We start from the raw sequence: 20,865 nt of genomic DNA, 5'->3' as shown, positions 1-20,865 counted from the left end.
CCACGAGGGCTGCCTGGTGACGCTGGAGCAGGGGAAGGAGCCTGGGACCCGGGCAGTCACGTGGAGCAAAGCTGCCTGAGCAGGCTGGAGGTGGCTCCCGGAGCTCTGGCCTGAAGGAACGAAGCCGTGTGTGGTGAAGCCAGTGCTCATCTGGGGTCCCTGCTGCCTGAAATAAAGCCAATCCCAGTGGACTGAAATGCCTACTACGTGCCAGTGCCTCGTGGAAAAATGGGTGCTGTGAGGACAAGCAAGACTGAGACCGTCCTGCTCCCAGGGAACGTCCAATCAAGTGAGAGAAACAGAGAAAGGGCAACAAACCAGCAAACAGGCATCTTTACAAGTCCTGATAGGTTTAAGGAGGTAAGGCGGTAGCTCGGGCTTCCCAGGTGGCTCAATGGTAAAGAATCTGTCTGCAACACAGGAGACGTGGGTTCGATCCCAGGGTCAGGAAGATCCCCTGGAGAAGGGAATGGCAACCCACTCCATTGCTCTTGCCTGGAGAGTTCCATGGATGGAGGAGCCTGGCTGGCTACCCCATGGAGAGTCCATAGGGTCGCAGAGATTCAGATATAACTTTGCGACTCATGGGTTGCCGTTCCCTTCTCGAGGGTATCTTTCCAACCCAGGGATTGACCCCGGGTCTCCTGCATCGCAAGCAGATTCTTTATCACCTGAGCCACCAGGGAAGCCCTCAACAGCAGCAACAAGGTGATAACTCACAAAGCCAGAGAGAGGCAGGGACAGGGGAGAGCTGATGGGGAGTCTTCCTAGAGGAGGCAGGCTTAGGAAGATGGGACAAGGAGAACAGGACTCCAGTTACAGGGAACTGGTCAAAAGTTGGAACCAGAGGAAACAAGGATCTGCCTGTGATGGACCAGGGGGCCACTGCAGGGGTGAGCTGGTACCCAAGCTGTGGAAGGTGCGGACTCTCGAGTGTGGGGAGAGGGCCCCCAGGCGGTCTTCTTCTGGAGCAGCCCCTGGAGCTGGAGCTGGCTTTGGTCGGGGTGTGTCCAGCACAGGAAACGCGTGTTCACCAGCCCCGGTGTCTCCATGCTCGGGGTGACGCTCTTTGAAAAAATGCTAATTCCTGGGCCCTGCCTGCTGGAGGGCAGGCCCTGTTGATTTCCTGTAACTGGATTAGCGTTGATGAAGTCTAACAGCCCAGTTTTAAGGGCCTCAAGGTCATCTGGCCCAACACCCTCTGCCGGCTTGAGACCCCTCCTGCCCTCTGGCAGAGGGCCCTGACTTCCGGCAGGACGGCTGTCTTCGAGGGCCGCAGACCTCTCCTTACAGGAGGTTGTATTGTGCTGAACTGGAGCCTGACCTCACTTCGCGTGCTTCCTCTGGAACTACTGAACCTAAGGTGAATCTCTTTTCCAAACGAGAAGCCGTCAACCACACGTGCTCACTCATCACGACCCGTAAGTCTCCTCTTTTTCTGGTTGAATGTCTTCACAATCCGCAGTCATTTCTCTCTCTGTCGCCTGAAGCCCAGCCTCCCAGGGCGGCAGCTCAGGAAGGGCAGTCTCTTCCCTGAGCCAGCTCCACTTTGCTCGTCATTAGAGAGATCACCTCAAGACTACAGTGAGGCACCACCTCACTCCAGTCAGAACGGCCATCATCAAAGTCTGCAAGCAACAAATGCTGGAGACGTGGAGAGAGGGGAACTCTCCTACACTGTTGGTGGGAATGTAAATTGATGCAGTCACTGTGGAGAACAGAATGAAGGTTTCCTTAAAAACTAAAAATAGAATTGCCATATGATCCTGCAATCCCACTCCTGGGTATATATCTGGAAAAGACAAAATCCCTAATTTGAAAAGATACTACACCCTCATGTTCACAGAGCGCTATTTACAATAGCCAAAACATGGGAGCAACCTAAACGTCCATCCGCAGAGGCGTCGGTAAGGAAGATGGGGAACTATGTATACAATGGAATATCACTCGGCCATAAAAAGAATGAATAATGCCATCTGCAACAACACAGATGGACCTAGAGATTATCACACGGAGTGAAGTAAGTCAGACAAAGACAAATATCATATGATATCACTTACGTGTGGAATCTTTAAAATATGATACAAATAAATATATTTACAAAAGAGAAACAGACTCGCAGACTTAGAAAACAAACTTATGATTACCAAAGGGAAAAGGCTGGGGGGAGAGATAAAATGGGAGTCTGAGACTGATGCATACACAATAAGTGTTAGTCACTCAGTCATGTACAGCTCTCTGCAACCCACGGACTGCAGCCCACCAGGCTCCTCTGTCCCTGGGATTCTCCAGGCAAGAGTACCGGAGTGGGCTGCCATTTCCTCCTCCAGGGGACCTTCCCGCCCCAGGGATCAAACCAGAGTCTCTCTTATTGCAGGAGGATTCTTTACCACCTGAGCCACTAGGGGAGACCCCATGTACACACACTACTATACCTACAGATAACTAATAAAGACCTACTGTGCGGCACAGGGAACTCTGCTCACCATTCTGTAATAACCTGCATGGGAAAATAATTCGAGAAAGAATATATATATATGTATGTGTATATATATGTGTATATATATATATATATATATATATAATATATATAAAACGGAATCATTTTGCTGTATACCTGAAACTAACACAGCATTATAAATCAATGACATTAAGTGTAAAATAAAAATTTAGAAAAAGTAAAGTCACAACTTAAAATAAAAAAACAAAGAATGGAGATAAAATGCATACGATGAAGGCAGCAGGCTTTGGGCAGTGTCCCTTGCTGGTTCTCCCCAGATGCAGCTCCACTTTCTGCTTACAGACTGTGGGCCAGAGGGACCTTTAAGACTTTCTAGTTCACCCTCCAGTCTTAGCTTTCTATGGCCGCCATAACAAACGACCACAAACTGGGTGGCTTCAAACAAGAGAAACAGATGCTCCCTCAGTTCTGGAGGCTGGAAGTCCACCGGCACAGCCCCAGCAGGTTGGTTTCCCCAGAGGGCTCGCGGGAGGGGCCCCTCCAGTCTCTCTCCAGCTCACAGACAGCGCTGGCAGGTCGGGGGCTCGGCTCGGCTCGCGGGGCACCCCTCGGGCTCCGCTCTTCCCGTGGGCGTCTCCCTGCTTCCCTGTGTCCCCTCCCCTCTCTTCTCTCCTGAGGGAGATCACTGTCTTTAGGGCCCACTGTAATCCAGGAAGATTTCACCCGAGATCATTACCTTAATCCTATCTACAAAGGCCCTTATTCCAACCAAGGTCACATTCTGAGGTTGCTGGGGACCACAGCTCTCTGTTCAGCCAGTCAGTTAATCGCTCAGTCGTGTCCAATCTTTGTGACCCCATGGACTGCAGCATGCCAGGCCTCCCTGTCCTTCACCAACCCACAGAGTTTACTCAAAGTCATGTCCATCAAGTCAGTGATGCCATCCAACCACCTCATCCTCTGTCGTCCCCTTCTCCTTCCACCTTCAATCTTTCCCGGCATCAAGGTCTTTTCCAATAAGTTGGCTCTTCCTATCAGGTGGCCAAAGTATTGGAGCTTCAGCTTCAGCATCAGTCCTTCCAATGAACATTCAGGACTGATCTTTAGGATGGACTGGTTGGATCTCCTTGCTGTCCAAGGGACTCTCAAGAGTCTTCTCCAACCCCACAGGTCAAAGGCATCAGTTCTTCAGTGCTCAGTTTTCTTTATGGCCCAACTCTCACATCCATACATGACCACTGGAAAAACCATAGCTTTGACTAGATGGACCTTTGTCGGCAAAGCTCTGAGAGGTGATCCCAATCAGCCCACTACACCTCTGCCCTGACCGGTGAACAGAGTGAGAGGGGTTTTCCAGGGTGTCCGCAGTGACTTAGTGAGGGGCCTGGACAGCAGTGCTGGGAGCCACAAGACAGATGCAGTGAAACCTGCTCACCGCAAACAGTGTTTCTGAGTTTCTCAGATCACCAAAGCTCACCTCTTTTAGACACAAACTTCTGAAAAAAACACTCTTTTGAAGATAAGCATTCTAAACCATATACATGTACTCTCCCAACTTACTAAACAGAATTTAAAGCAAAAAAGTCCATCACTATTTTGTCATCTTGTTGGTAACTCGGGGTCATTGCTAAGCAGAGGCAGTGACGTGGTGATGCTCAGCTGGGCTGTACATTCCTGAGCTTCCTGACTTTCCCAAGAATGCTCAAGTCTCAGAAGGGCAGCTCGTTCATTCATCACCAGGTCTCATAGGACACTTGTCTCTTAAAGAGATAAGCTGTAAAATTCATGGAAATGTTCTATTTTGGGGGGAATATTAATCTTTATCTACTTTCTGTATTTTTCATCCTCATCCCATTTCAAGCAGATCACCCAGCTCTTTGTCAGTCTTTTGCTTCAGGGATTTTTTATTTTTCCAGGCAGAAAGCCAAAGCAGCTTGAAGCCAAATGTTCTTTCTGTCTTTTGTAAAAAGCTAAGCCCGTTTCATAAAACTCTAATCCCAAAGGGCAAGTGGGAGGGAGACAGAGTGATTCCCTGAGATTTGCAAGAGAGCAGTCCCGAAGGCCCTGCATCTGGGCAGAACCAGGCTGAGTCCAGGAAGGGTGTGGGCCGGCCATGCTGTGCCCCAGGAAGGTTGAGCCCAGGAGCCGTGGGTCTCCACTTTGGCGGGGATTCCTGAGCTCCAAGCATGGCCCTGAACAGATTCCGACCGGAGGCAGGAAAAGGATTCTGGGGAAAGGCCTCCGCTGGGCATGACCGCTCGAGGCTCTCCTAGGTCTTCTGGGCATCACGGAAGCCTATCATCCTGGAGCAACTCTAGGACAGGAGTTGTTGTTGTTCAGTCACTAAGTTATGTCCTACTCCTTGTGACCCCATGAACTGCAGCACACCAGGCTTCCCTGTCCTTCACCATCTCCCGGAGTTTGCTCAAACTTGTGTCCATAGAGTCGATGATGCCATCCAACCATCTCATCCTCTGTCGTCCCCTTCTCCTCCTGCCCTCAATCTTTCCCAGCATCAGGGTCCTTCCTAATGAGTCACTCTTCACATCAGGTGGCCAGAGTATCGGAGTTTCAGTTTCAGCATCAGTGCTTCCAATGAACATTCAGGACTGATTTCCTTTATGATGAGAGGGAGAGGTTGAATTTTCTGCCAGCCCCATAGGGTGGGGCTCAAAGTTGGGCTTAAGCTGACATAAGAAGATAAAGAAATGAACTTTCTGGATTTCTGGACAACATGGCACTGTAAGTTAATGCTTTGCAGCTTCTTCTCTGCTCCAAACCCATAGCAACCACACATAGAAGCCACAGCCACACTGCAGAACAAGCCGAGCATCTCAGAGACAGGAAGCAGTGAATGGGTGTAGGCTGCATGCATGCTGGGCCTCGGGTCCAGAATCAGTAAAGGTATTAACAGTAACAGTGACTGAAAGAGCCCCACCTGAGGGGTGGAGGATAGGCAGACAGAGGCTGGCCCACTGCTTAGAGCCGCCCCCCCTCAACAAGAGGGAGCGGAAATTTCCAGCTGAGTGCTTTTTAGAGATGTGAGGACCAGGGTGGGTAAGCAGCCTCGTATCTAGAACCTGGGTGGAGTCACCCGCTCAGCGACTGTGTCTGTGGTCAGAATACCCAGAGCGCAGCCCCGATACTCTGGCCACCTTATTCGAAGAGCTGACGCATCAGAAAAGACCCTGATGCTGGGAAAGATGGAGGGCAGGAGGAGAAGGGGGTGACAGAGGATGAGACGGTTGGATGGCATCACCGACTCGATGGACATGAATTTGATCAAGCTCTGGGAGTCGGTGATGGACAGGGAGGCCTGGTGTGCTGCAGTCCATGGAGTTACAAAGAGTTGGACACAACCTGGTGACTGAACAACAACAGCAAGGCAAGCTGTTAGCATTTCAAAAAGAAAAGACAAGTAACAGCCTAAGAATAGCAATAAACTATAAACAAAAACTGGCAGAAACAAAGAAGACCCAAACTGACAGAAATGAAAAAGATCTAACCAGAAACCTTTGACTGTGTGGATCACAACAAATCGTGGAAAATTCTTCAAGAGATGGGAATGCCAGACCACCTGACCCGCCTCCTGAGAAATCTGTATGCAGGTCAAGAAGCAACAGTTAGAACCAGACATGGAACAACAGACTGGTTCCAAGTTGGGAAAGGAGTACGTCAAGGCTCTACGTTGTCACCCTGATTATTTAACTTCTATGCAGAGTATATCATACAAAATGCCAGGCTGCATGAAGCACAAGCTGGAATCAAAATTGCCAGGAGAAATATAAATAACCTCAGATATGCAAATGACACCACCCTTATGGCAGAAAGTGAAGAGGAACTGAAGATCCTCTTGATGAAAGTGAGAGAGGAAGGTGAAAAAGCTGGCTTAAAATTCAACATTCAAAGAACTAAGATGGCATCCAGTCCCATCACTTTACGGCAAATAGATGGAGAAACAATGGAAATAGTGACAGACTTTATTTTCCTGGGCTCCAAAATCACCACAGATGGTAAATATAGCCATGAAATTAAAAGACACTTGGTCCTTAAAAGAAAAGCTATGAAAAACCTAGATAGCATATTAAAAAGCAGAGACATTACTTTGCTGACAAAGGTCTATAGAGTCAAAGCTATGGTTTTTCCAGTGGTCATGTATGGAGAGCTGGATCATAAAGAAGGCTGAGCACTGAAGAACTGATGCTTTTGAACTGTGGTGTTGGAGAAGACTCTTGAGAGTCCCTTGGACTGCAAGGAGATCCAACCAGTTCATCCTAAAGGAAATCAGTCCTGAGTGTTTATTGGAAGGACTGATGTTGAAGCTGAATCTCCAATCCTTTGGCCACCTGATGTGAAGAACTGACTTACTGGAAGAGACCCTGATGCTGGGAAAGATTGAAGGTGGGAGGAGAAGGGGATGACAGAGGATGAGATGGTTGGATGGCATCATAGACTCAATGGACATGAGTTTGAGCCAACTCTAAGGTGATGGGCCGGGAAGCCTGGCATGCTGCGGTCCATGGGGTCGCAAATAGACATGATTGAGGGACTGAACTGAACTGAACCAGAAACCTGGAGACAAAAAAGATTATCATTTAAGTAGAAATAAGCCAGTGGACAGAATAAAATCAAGTCAAGGGCAGTCAGAGAGATAGTAGATGAATTGGAAGATAGACGGGAGGAATTCAGCAAGAATGCATCCCAGAAAAACAGAGATTCAGAGGTCACCCGAAGTGAAACAACAACTCAGAGACACGCGGGTGTGGCTGGGCAGCTGGCAGGAGCAGGGGAGCTCCGGAGAGAAGAACAGGAAGAGAGGAGAGGTCGTATTTGAACACCAAGAAGGACCCCAAACTGGAAGGGGGCACCGATCCTCAGCCCACAGCCACCTCTGACAATCCAGCAGCAGAACAAAAAGAACCCTCATCATCGCTGCCATAGATTCTAGGGGAAACCCCAAAATGAACTGCTCAACGTAAGAATACTGTTCCATGTTTTTTGCATTTGTAAATAATAACAAAGATACAGTAAAAGATATCAAATCTCTTTTCTGGTTCAGAGAGAAGGTGTAAATACTTTAGACTTCATTTGAGAAGATTTAGAGTTTGGAACATCAACTGAAAATGAAGCCTAGCCAGCACGAGACTAGAAATAAAACCTGTAGCCTCCATACCATTGTGGAGAAGAGAAGGACTTCAGAGAATTCCGTCATGCCTGGAAAGGGCAGACAAGATCAAAGGAAGCAAAGGAAATTCACAGTATGTGAACGATCACACAAAATACGAAAAACCATGCCACTATTTCAGTACCCACTGTACATAAAAGGGATTAAATTCAAGTGTAAAGGCTGGAGACTATAAGACTTGAACCACTATCCCCCAAATTCAACTAAATGCCGCTTCAAAGATACACATAAAATGGATGACAGAGGCAGGTCAAAAAAAAAGAATGAAAAAGCAAAGCAAAACAAATAAAAGAAAGCCTCTAGAATAAAAAGGTAAGATTTAAGACCAAACCCTCACAGTGCCCTGTACAGGATGGGCTGGGTTACGCTGGGAGCCCACTGGGTAGATGGCAGCCGGCACCCTGTCGCCCTGGCTCTGCAACCAGGACCCAGGCGGTCGGAGGGGCCTCTGCCTGGGCCGTTGCTGGATAGAGACCCCCAGAGCCACAGGCTGACTCTGAGCACTTCTGCCTGAAAGGGTCCCACGTGGCTGCCCACAGCTCACTGGCCAGAGCATGTGGCCCACGCTCCTGAGCTCAGCAGGGGGGACCCTCAAACTTGCCTTGGAGAAGGTAAACAAAGCATTGCAAACGGCGATGGGTCACCCCCGGCAGTGACCACGTGGGAAGGGCATTCAGCCGGCCTGAAGGTTGAACACATACCTAAGAAGCTGCATTTGTGCAGAAGCAGGATTTCTCACCCTGTGGGGCCTGGCAGTTTGGGAGGTGTGCCCTTCCTTCCCGTTTCCTCTGTGGACTGCTGAAGGTCACCCTCAGGGAACATCAGAGCACCCACTTGTTTTCCTTCTGGGGGCCCGCCCTGCCCAAAGCTTCCTCCCAGCTGTGTGGGCCCCCCGACAGAATGACACGGGCCCAGCCACGTGGGTCAGGATGACCGCCGACCTCCCCTGAGAGCTCTGCTCAATGGGGACATCCCGCAGAGGGTCACGACGATGAGACCAGTAGCCATCTGTCGGCGGGTAAGACCCCAAGACGCAAGTCAGAAGCTGGAAGCCGAGCAGAGGCAGAACGCGGGCAGAGGCCGTGTGCGGAGACTGCAAGCCATGGAGAAGGGCAGTCCGTGGTGGTCAGGGCCTGGCCAGGGAGCCCCCCCAGTGCACGACAAGCAAGCGTGACCATCCAGTCCTGAGAGCTCTGCCCCGACCTCTGTCCTGTCTTTTCTCTCACTCCCCGGGCCCCGCTAGCATCAACTCTCGTTACCTCGTGCCTGGAGCTCGTCTTGTTCCCATACACCAATGAGGGCTGTTGCAGACGGCAAGCTCAGTCTCTTCATGATCCCAACATTACACTTCAGGGCAGGCCCACTCGTGGGAAGATTTTCCTTAGATTGTCTTGAAGTGTAGTTGAGTTACAAGGTTGCGTTAATCCCTGCGGTACAGCAAAGGGAGTCAGTTACACACACACAGATACTCTTCTCCACCACGGTTTATCCCAGGAGATTGAATGTATTAATCGTCCCCTGGGCTGTGCAGCAGGGCCTGTTGCTTATCCATCCTGCACACACTAGTTTGCATCTACTAATCCCAAACTCCCAGTCCTTCCCTCCCCCACGGCCCTCCCCCGAGGCAGGCACCAATCTGTTCTCTGCGTCTGTGAGCCTGTTTCTGCTTTGTAGGTATGCGGGCCGATATTTATACGGTGGCTCAGGGGACTTCACTCCCTGTGTCTCGGTCAGACATCAGCGTGCCGGGTCTCTTCAAGCCTGAGGTGGAGCAGGAGCCCAGGGCTTGGAGTTGCCCGACTTGACTATTCCAGTTCCTCTAGCTTTTAGCGCATGACCTTGATCAAGATTTAAACTTCCAGCTTCATTTTCTCTTGTCTTGAGAACACCTTCCCCGCCTGCTTGAGGGCCCTCAGAGTGCCAACACCAGGCAGACGCAGGTGCGATGGGGCTCTTTGGGGATGACGAAGCTGGGGCCACCAAGCCCGCTGCTTCCCTGCTTGCCTGTCTCACAGTCAGGGTATTTCTCTCTTCTGGGCCCCCTCTTCTCAGAACCCATGGCCAGATTCTTCTCCTCACCCTTGAGTGCACTTCGAGGATGTATAACACTTAGATAATACTAGAATATTTTAAAATACCCACTAGAGTATTTTAAAATACCCATTTTAAAAACATAAACCCACATCTTTACTAAGCATCACCGACTCGACGGACGTGAGTTTGAGAAAGCTCCGGGAGTTGGTGATGGGCAGGGAAGCCTGGCGTGCTGCAGTCCCTGGGGTCGCCAAGAGTCAGACACGACTGAACGACTGAACTGAACTTAGGAAGCATAGGGAGGCCCCAGCAGGGGCTTGGGGTGGGTTTTGCCTGGTGGGTGGGGAGCGCACACGTGTGCGTGGAGCCTGGCTCTTCCGAGGGGACATAGACGTGCTGCCGGGGTGGCCAGGCTCTGCTCCCCCATCCCGCCCCGCAACACTGAGTCCAGTCCTGGGGGAGTTAAAGAGAGTGGCCGGCCAGGACCCCAGCACACGGGGGGGCTGGCTCCCCCACCTCCTTCCTTAACATTTATGGCACTGGCATCCCCTCCCAGGCTCCTGCCTTCATGGGAGGTTTTGCCATTTTATTGCTCAAAGTTTGCAAAATGTTTCAGCCTTTGACTTAAAGGCATGGAGAACCCCTTCCCGCGCCTCTGCAGCGGGCCTCCGGGTCGGTCACAGGCCGTCCTGGGGGGAGGCGGTGGGTGGGCGCCACGCCCCCGGTGAAGGGTCCGCTTGGCTTTATTTCACCAGCGCTTGTTTACCTACATCTCCTGCCCTCCGTTAATGACTCTGACTTTGTGGTTTTGCAGCCAGGAGCAGCCGATTCGGGTCCAGGACGGGATTAACAGTTTTAATGTCTTTGGTGTTGCTAGAGAATTCCAAAGGCAAGGCGCTGGGTATATCTGGGGGAAGTGCTTCCCCACAGGGCTGCCTGGGGACCCCAGCCTTTGTGGGATCCAGGCTTTGGCAGAGAGGCCCACTGAGGTTTCAGGGTTGGAGGAGAAAGGTAAAACTTTCAAGAGCTTTTGATCTCTCTGAGTGTTAATTTGAGGTCACAGAAAGGTCAAGCGGGCCCTTTCCAAAACAATAAAGATTGTTATGAAACCTCGTTGCTCGGCATGCTGAGCACAAGAGCTAGCTGTGGACAGCAGGCCTCAGATGACATTCTGTGAGTCCAGAAAGTTTTACTATTTAATGTGGTGCAGTCTCAAGCCCCTGGGCCCTGGTGAGGCTGCCAAGAGGCTGGCACGGTTTTCACAAGGTGGCCAGAAAGCCGCTGGGGACCAGCACTGTGTCATCTTCTATTCTCACATCACATGTTCCCCCCTCTCATCCTTAGAAGAAATTCAGCCCAACGGCCAGGAAGACGCTGTCGGTGGAGTGTGGATGAGAACCCCCTGAAGCGGAGCACCCACGGGCGGTGCTGAGCCTCCTGAGACAACAGACAGCGGCCAGGGTGGGTGAGGGGCTCGGGGTGCGGCTCTCTGACCCTGATGGGGCAGGGACCGCAGACTAGGGGACGCGTGTTCAGGTGACGGCTTTCCCAGTGTGGCGCTGTTCCTGAGTCCAGACTCACTGTTCACTGCACAACAGGCCAGTGAATCGGGAGACGAGCTGTTGGGGCAGAAACAGCGACTCTACTGGGAAAGCCAGCAGGTGAGAAGATGGTGGATTCGTGTCCCCACAGACTATTTTACCAGAGTTAGAATTGAGGCTTCTTTTATACTTAAGGGTCTTCCCTGGTGACTCAGCTGGTAAAGAATACACCTGCAACGTGAGAGACCTGGGTTCGATCCCTGGGTTGGGAAGATCCCTTGGAGAAGGAAGAGGCTACCCACTCCAGTATTGTGGTCTACAGTCCATGGGGTCGCAAAGAGTCGGACACCACTGAGCAACTCTCGCTTGGCTTTTATCCTTAAAGGGGAGAGGGTGTGGCTGATGCTGCAAACCTTCGTTCTTGCAGCTGCCTGTGTAGGTTAGGTGTCCTCTCTGTTCTCTGATCTGAAGCTTTTTATCTCTCTATGAATGGAAGAGAGTTATACTCTTAAAGGTCAGAGCCTTGAGAATGTGTTCTTCTGTATATTTCAGGCTCTAAGCAACATTGAGCTTCTCCAGTGGCTCAGAAGGAAAAAAATCTTCCTACAATGCAGGAGACCTGGGTTCAATCTCTGGGCCTGAAAGATCCCTTGGAGAAGGGGATGGCAGCCCACTCCAGTCTTCTTGCCTGGAGAATCCCATGGACAGAGGAGCCTGGTGGGCTACAGTCCATGGAGTCACAAAGAGTCGGACACGACTGAGCGACTAACGCACACATGGGAAACGTTCTTTTACAAAATGTGCAGAACCAGCATGACCACACACATGCCACAGAGCACAAGGTTAAAGTAAAACGAACGAATCCAACATGGAGTTAGGTTTGTTCTTCCCTATTACTGTGTTTTCAGGGAAAGAAGCTCAACAGTACATCCTGCTCCCCGTGGACCCAGGTCCCTCACTCCCCTATGTGGTTCCTGAGCAGCCCCCATAGAAGCCTCAGCAACATTCAAGCTGCCCGGAGATCTCTGGAAGGGCTGACGTTGGCCAGGCCCAGCAGGGGGGTGGGCTCTTGCAGAACCAGGAGCCCTGCTCCCCTCTCCAGGCTGCCTCCCTGCCTTCCTGGCCTAGAGTAGCCCTGGGTCTCTGCTCAGACTCCACCTGTGATCTTCAACCTGGAGGGACGGGGTGGGGAGGAGATTTGGGCATTTCAGGAACTAAGTGCAAAGTCAGTCCTGTTGCTCACTGGGTAGATGTCTCAACCGTGAGCAGACCCCTCCTCTGAAATTCAGCCTCACTGTTCTATTCCTCCCTGGGGGCTGTGAGGACACCACAGTTCTCAGATGTGAAGTTCCAAACAGACGCACAGGGTACTTGTCCGTGAGGGAAGGAGCTGAGATCTGTGGGCACGCTGCTCAAGCTGGCAGCACCCATCAGCCTCCAAGGACTGCAAAGAGCTGGGTGGGACCACCTTGGGGCTTCCACCTTCTGATTGCTGTGAATGATGTTCCCGTGAACATGTCCTTTATTTCCTACGACATTGACTTTTTTTGGCTGCCCCACGAGACATGCAGGATCTTAGTTCCCTGGCCAGGAATCAGACTGGTGCCTCCTGCAGGGCAAGCACAGAGTCTTAACCGCTGGACCACCAAGGAAGTCCCAACACTGACATCTTTGAACAGTATGTCCTTCAGCTTGGGTTTGTCTCATGTTTTCTTTATGATTCATGTATGTTTAGCGTGTTTGGTGAGGATGTGACAGGACTGGCTTGTCCTCCACATGCCACGTCAGCAGGCATGTGAAGTCACCTTGTCCCATGGTTAGTGATGGACCTCAATCAGTTGGTGAAAGGGTATTTCCAGGTTTCCTCACTATTAAAAGACCCTTTCCCCTTAGCAGTTCATAGTCTGTGGGGGAGTACATTGAAACTTGGGGATAACCCATTTCCTAATATATTTTGACTCACTGATCTTAGCATCCATTGATGATTCTTACATGAATCATTTTTTCCATGCCATATTGATGGCAAAATTATGATTTCCTAACTCTTGTCATTCCTTCCACATTTACTGGTTGATATTCTACTATAATATGAGGCTTCCCAGGTGGCACAGTGGTAAAGAATTCGCCTGCCAATACAGGAGATGCAAGAGACTCGGGTTAAATCCCAGGGTCAGGAAGATCCCCACTCTTCTTGCCTGGAGAATTCCATGGACAGAGGAAGCTGGCAGGTTACAGTCCATGGGATTACAAAGAGTCAGACACATCCGAGTGACTGAACACACACACGCACACATTCTACTACAAAAAGGAAATTTCCCTTCTCTTGATTGCTTTCTACAGTTAATATGGAAACATGGTCTCTCTCTCTCTTGCTTTAAAAAACTGTCATGCATTATAGCCCATTGCTGTCAATAATTAATCTTTCTGCTCAAACTGTCTTAGACTCAACACTGAGAGCACCTTCCTCCTACTCTGCTTTCATCATATTTTGAGCACTTTTTAACCTTATGGCAGAACAAGACACTCCAGGCTCATCTTGTTTGCTCGAGTCCTAGAATCAACCATTTTCTCAGGGAAACCTGGTTTCTTTCAGTGGAGAGTGGTTGATATTTAAGGACCCAATCTGACCACTAGTGTGCTCTCTGCTGATCAACATCACTGTTTCTAGGCCCTTTCCATGGACAGAGCCAAGACATCAATACAAAAAAGAAAACACACATGTTTTAAAATCGTGATCTGACTCTGACACTTCTATGCAAGCCCAACACCACAGAACTCTTCCCTGCCTCCTACTATTCTACATTTGTTCCTCCCTTTCTCCACAGTATCAGTGTCACTATTCATTTACACAAACAGAATACATATGGAACAGTTTCAACAATAAATGTACTGAGTAATGTTCAAGATTTATACCCAGCAAAAATATCTTTTTCTGTTTAGACTGAGATTATCTTCAAAAGTTACTTAAATAAATTCCTATTTCCCTGCTGTATGGTTACTGTTATGATTATCTGCTTCTCTGTAACAGACCAGGCTTCCCAGGTGGTGCTAGCGGTAAAGAACCCACCTGCCAATGCAGGAGACATAAGAGAAGTGGGTTCAATCCATGGGCTGGGAAGATCCCCTGGAGGAGGACTTGGTAACCCACTCCAGTATTCTTGCCTGGAAAATCCCATGGACAGAGGAGCCTGGTGGGCTACTGTCCACTGGGTTGCAAAGAGTCGGACATGACTGAAGCGACTGAGCATGTATGCACATGTAAACAGACCACCCAAAAGTTAGAGGCTTAACGGTTTGTTATTATTGTCCCTAGCAGTTGTGTGAATTGCCAGTGTTCAGCTGAGTGATTCTGTCTTGGGGCTTCTCCTGTGGATGGTCAGACAGAAGATGGGGTTGGTGTCATCCAAACACTCAACAGGGCTGTTCATTCACGACGGCTTCCACGGTTTGGGTGAGCACTTACGTAGCCCCTACTGGCCTCTCTCACAGAGGAGCTCAGCCCACCAGGAGAGGGAAGCTGAAAGCTGCCAGGTGAGTTTTCAGCTAAAGATGGAACCGGCCCAGTATCACTTCTGCCAGATTAGGGCTGAAGCTGGGTTCCATGTGGATTGGATGTCCAAGATGGCTTTATCACTCACACGTCTGGGGCCTGCCTCTCTAGCACAGGAGCCCAGATCTCTTATATGGAGGCTCAGGCCTCCAAGAGAGGAAGTGGAGGCTGCCAAGCCAATTAAGGCATATTCCAGAGCTGGCTCAGCATCACTTCTGCCGTATTCTATTCATCCAAGTAGTTACAGGAACCTCCCCGATTCAAGGGGGTGGACAGATAGATGCCACCTCTTGACAGGAGCCATGTCAGGGAATATTAGTCCATTATCTGTGAAATGTGTTGCAAACATTTCCTTCCATTGATTATCTTTTAAACTCCTCTTTTCCTTGATTGCATGCTCTCTCTAATTGGGTTTTTAGTCATGGCTAGAGAGCATTTCCCCACCCACAGTTATAAAGAAAGCCACATGTATTCTTTTTTAGGGCATTTAGGTCTCTGCTGCCTCCACTCCCTTTTCTCCATCCCTCCCTCCTACGGTGAGGAAGGAAGCTCAAGGACACCTCACCCAGCTGGAGCGCTAATGAACCAGGAAAGGCCCTTGGGGAGACGGGAGGAAGTCCAGGCAGCAAGAGCAAAGAGCCCACCCCTCCTTCAGCCAGACCTGCAAGATGCTCGCAGGTGTGAATATCCAAGTTCCTGCCTCCTGATTGACGAGAAGAAGCAAGTTTGCCTGAAGCAGCAAGTGACATCTGAGGATCCTGACTTCATGGTTCTCCCTAGAAGGCAGGAAAAGCTACACAAAACATGCTTAGTCTTATCTGACTCTTTGTGACCCCAAGAACTGTAGCCCACCAGGCTCCTCTGTCCATGGGACTCTCCAGGCAAGAATACTGGAGTGGAGTGCCATTTCCTTCTCCAGGGGATCTTCCCAACTCAGGGATAAAACCTGGGTCTCCTGCATTGCAGGCAGATTCTTTACCACCTGAGCCACCAGGGAAGCATACAAAATAGGAAAACAATTACATTTTTTACTATGAAAAACTCCAAATATATAAAAGTAGAGAATATCACACACACACACACACACACACACACACACACACACACACACACACGTACTCATTAACCAACTTCAACACACATCTCTAGTTTGGGATACTGATTCACAGAGAAGGATTCAGGAAGGCCTCCCAGTGCCCAGCGTGTCCTGAGGTCTTGGGCAAACCCCCACCTACTGAATCCTGAGAACTTGCTGGGTCTCAGTCCAATGGAGGGCCTGTCTTCACGCTGGCAACCTTGAGTCCTTGGAGAGAAGGATACTGGTTAGTTTGCTTCCCTTAAGAAGCAGGATAAGTGGGTATTCCCTTTGAAAAGAAGGATTCCTACCGAAATGCATCACAGTTTTGCTGCTGAAGAGATGGGTGCCCAGCCATTTGGAATCCGTCTCACTGCAGAGAGTTCCGTGTCACTGATGTGCCCCGAAACTCCAATACTTTGGCCACCTCGGGCGAAGGGCTGACTCATCGGGCGAAGGGCTGACTCATTGGGCGAAGAGCTGACTCATTGGAAAAGACCCTAATGCTGGGTAGGATTGGGGCAGGAGGAGAAGGGGACGACAGAGGATGAGATGGTTGGATGGCATCACCGACTCGATGGACATGGGTTTGGGTAGACTCCGGGAGTTGGTGATGGACAGAGAAGCCTGGTGTGCTGCAATTCATGGGGTCGCAAAGAGTCGGACACAACTGAGCAACTGAACTGAACTGAACTGAACTGAACTGATGTGCCCCGTTCTGTTTCCCTGCAGACATGGGGCCTCTGTAGCTGCCGATTCCACTCTTCCTGCCCTTACTGGTTTTGGAGTTAATGCTGGTTTTCTGGGTTATCCCCTGAGAAGCCTGAAGTTTCTATTGAAAAAAACTAACAAAACCAAGAAACAAACAGAAAGTAAACCTGTGCCAGCTGCTCAGCGTTGATATGTGAGAGAACCACACCCACCAGCCCCAGGTCTTATCCATTTGGTGGCTATGACAAAATGCCACTGCTGGAGGCCCGTGGCGGCGGTGGTGGTTTAGTCACCAAGTCGTGTCTGACTCTTGCAACCCCATGGACTGTAGCCCTCCAAGTTCCTCTGTGCATGGAATTTTCCAGGCAAGAATACTGGAGTGGGTCCCCATTTCCTTCTCCAGGGGATCTTCCTGATCCAGGGATCAAACCTCGGTCTCCTGCACTGCAGGCAGATTCTCACAGACCACAGGAATTCATCACTCACCATCCTGGGGGCTGGGAGTCTGAGACCGAGGGGCCAGCATGGTCAGGTTCTGGTGAGGCTTGATTCCTCATCCAGCCAGCACCTTCGCACTGTCCTCTCACGTTCAAAGGGGCCAGGGAGCTCTGGGAACCACTTCGATAAGAGCATCAGTCCCATTCGGGAGGGCTTCACCCGTTATGCACTAATCACCTCCCAAAGCCCCCACCTCCTAACACCATCGCCCTGGACATTAGGATTTCAACATATCCATTTTGGGAAGAAACAAACACTCAGATCATAGCACCTTCACTTAGCTGTCTTCATGTTTTCTCTCGATTTCTGTCCACAGGAGGACATAATTTCCATGTATCATGGTCATCGGGCTTCCCAGGTGGCTAAGTGGTAAAGAATCTGCCTGCCAGTTCAGGAAGTGCAGGAGACACAGGTTTGATCCTGGGATTGGGGAGATTCCCTGGAGGAGGAAATGAAAACCCACTCCTGTATTCGTGCCTAGAGAATCCCATGGACAGAGGAGCCTGGCGGGCTACAGTCCATGGGGATGCAGAGTCGGACACGACTTAGCAACTAAACTACAAGGGTGCAGCCACTCCCGAGGGCACTGTTGCAAAGAGAAGACGGGAAGGCACCGCCATTCGGGAAGGGCAGTTCAAAGAGGAGTGGAGAATGACTGGGGGGAGGAGGTGTCCCTGGGGAGACGTCCTTCCCTCTCAGGTGGGTGGGGGCAGACCCAGGGTGACAGGTGGAGTGGATCGCGAGAGCCAGAGAAATAGATCCCCAGAGTCAGAGTCCACACGTGCCTGCTCAGAAGACACTCACGTGGGGGCACCACTGTGGCAGAAGGCAGAGGGCAGCGGACAGGGGCAGGGTGAGGTCAGCCCTCGACCCTTCTCTGGGGAGTGTGGCTGTGGACAGCAGGGTGTACGAGCCAGCCAGTGTAAGGCTGAATAGGGACCTTGGGTGGTGGGGATTCCCGGGGAAAGGGGGAGAAAGACCCAGAAGAGCGGAGGAGCGCTGGGCCTGGAGGAACCCTGGAGGCGGCACACCTGGGCAGCTGGCTGGCTGCGGCTTCCCGGGGCTGTGCTGTGCCTGCCTCCCCTGCAGCTCTGGCCGTCTGTGTGACCCGGGACAGCACAGGGCCATCTGTGTCCACAGCACCGTCTCACTGCCCCGGGGTCTGGACACAGGCAGCAGCGCATGGCCGCGATGGGGACCGCAGTAAGGCCCGTCACAGGGCCATCAGGTTTTCTGGCTTGAACTGGCCACAGGGCCCAGGTACTTCCAGCCTAAAGCCTCTGTGCCCTGGCGGGTTCTTGGGCCTATGACAGCGGCCTCGAGCTGATGCTCGGTGTATTAGATTCTGATATGGGCAGCTTGAGGCCTGCCCCAGACCAGCCCCATGCGTGAGTGGGCTGAGGCTGGAGATGAGGCTGGAAATGAGGGACAGACGTGGCTGCAGACCCATGGGGTGCTGGGAAGCAGCTTATCACTGCTAAGGGAGGGCAAGGCTACCCTCAGGACCAGCACAGGCTCTGCACCCCCAGGGGTCCAATCAGCCCGTGGTCCCCACCCCTTTCATGCCACGACTCTACAGCTCCTCATCACAATGAAATAGACCCTTAATTTCCAATCAGACGGCCGCCGATGCGGGCAAGGAAGACGAGGTCAGTCGACCTTCATTTTGGTTAGTTTCGTAACAGCTGTGTCGCTTATTTTGTTGCAAATCTGGCAGCTCCAGGCCTGCCTCTGATGGGAGTAGAGGCTTTGATTTCTTCTTTGAGCCTCTACAACTCTTGGGAGTCCTGAGTGAGTGAGCAGAGCATCCTTAAATCAGAAGAAACAGGGTGGTGGGGGGAGGCATAAAGGACAATTCCGCAGCTTTCCCTTTTAAACGCCTGGCATTGCTGGTCTATACTGGGGGCCAGCCCAGCAGGGGCCCACAGGGTGCCGTTCCCCGCACCCACCCTCCCCGGGGGGAGAGGCCTGGCCTCACTCCTCGCTTTCTGCTTGATGACAGACCTCAGAGAATTTCTGGAGCAGAGGAAAAGAGCATAATAAGCTTAATTTTGGAATTGCAAAGGTTATTATTATAATCATTTCCCTCTGAAGAACTGTAAATAATTCATTTGCAAAGCTCCAGTTGAAGTCTCTAATTAGCCTCTAGTTGGGCACTTAAAAAGCTGCTTCCTCCTGCAGTTGCGAAATCTATTCTGTTTGGGGTTTTTGTTTTGTTTTGACCCTCTCCGTACAGCAGGCTAAGGAATGAGCCTCACATTCTACTTTATGTTTGCAAATTGTGTTTCCACAGCACCCAGCCTCGCCCAACGCTCAGGCGGCCCTCCTGGTGGTGGGGACCATACAGGATGGTGGGGCGGCCTGGTTGCTGGGTGATCTTCGGGGTCTTCTTGCACATAAAGCAGACCCAGTTCACAGGATCAGAGGGGCTCCAGGTCTTTCAGAGATCAGCTGCTGTGTGGCCTCTGCGTGCCCCCAACTCCACCCCAGAATCCAGGCAGATGAGGGCCCTAGGGGGCCAGGCAGAGACTCCCCGAAGGTGGTCAAAGCGCTGGCTCTAAAGTCCAGGGGGATGAAAAAGGGGAGGTGCAGGCCTCTAGGGCATCACAAATAGCCTGCCTCCCCTTTCTGGTCCACCCAGGTGACAGGCCCCAGGCACACCTGGCAGATGGCTCAGGAGCCAGCCTGCTGCTGGAGGAAGGACAAGAGGGTTTCTCAGGGTTGTGCCCACCTCCACCCAGCGAGATTCTGAACCTCATCTGCCCGGAGCCTGGGACCGAGGTATTGGAGGCACAGGGCGTGGGGCAGAGGTGAGAGAGCAGTCGGCTTCCAGCCCAGAAGGACAAACGTGGAGCCAGTCCTGCTGACCTCGTGGCACCGGAGTCCAAAAGGGGCCTCTGGGGCAGACCCCTGGAAACATCACCCCCATTGCAGGTCTGCTGCCCGGCGTGTAGGGTCACCTCCTGTGCGGGTGCGCGCCCCCCTCCCCAGGCCCCCGCTGGCCCCGCCCCCGCCCCGCCCCGCCCACCTGAGGCCCCGCCCCTCTCCCCCACCTGCCCAGTGCACTCTCCAGGGGCTGCATCTCAGGCCGGGGCAAGCGTTTCCCCTAAATTACCCGAGGCTGTTTTTAACTGGGGGCTTTGGGGATCACCTAAGCCCATCTGGACTGCAGAGATGCACGTGTACCTGCGAGTCTGGACCCGGCGTGCAGCCCACGTGGGCCGGGTCCCAGGTGGGAGAGCCTGGTGTCAGGAGGGGCCGGCTGAGGACAACCTTGGTGGGCTAACTCAACGACCCCTTCCCACACCTCCTGCCAACCCGGCAGGCAGAGCACCGCCAGACTCCCGCAGCCCACCACCCCCAGCCCCCCCACCCCCACCCCTCCCACCTGCTGTTTTAGTGGTGGGGGCTCGTGTGCATTTAAATCTGGAGGGGAAGGGCCCCGGGGGGGTGGTGAGATGGGACCGGGTGGGAGGAAGAGGCGGGTGGTGGTAATGGAAGAGGTGAGCGAGGGAGGGACAGTGGGAGGGGCCAGGGGCACTGGCATTTCTAGGGGTCCCACATGCCAGGTTGTGGACTGTGTCTTGGATCCTAGGAGCCTCCTGGGAACACTGTCCAGGGTGGCCCCCTTTGTGCTGGTGTTCCATCGAGGCCCTGGGGCTGGCAGCCTTCCCCACACCCTGGGCGGGCACCCTGACCCCCTCCCCTCCACCCAGATGGTACCTGTGGAAGCCCCGGCAAGTCTGCTAGTAGTGGTTAAGGCCCCCGCCCCTGCACTGCAGGTTGGGGAGCACACGTGTGGGAGGAGGA

Source organism: Giraffa tippelskirchi, chromosome 5 (genome assembly GCF_054371585.1).
Source record: "Giraffa tippelskirchi isolate mGirTip1 chromosome 5, T2T-mGirTip1v1.2.pri, whole genome shotgun sequence".
Taxonomy (NCBI): domain Eukaryota; kingdom Metazoa; phylum Chordata; class Mammalia; order Artiodactyla; family Giraffidae; genus Giraffa; species Giraffa tippelskirchi.
This window is presented reverse-complemented; position numbering follows the sequence as displayed.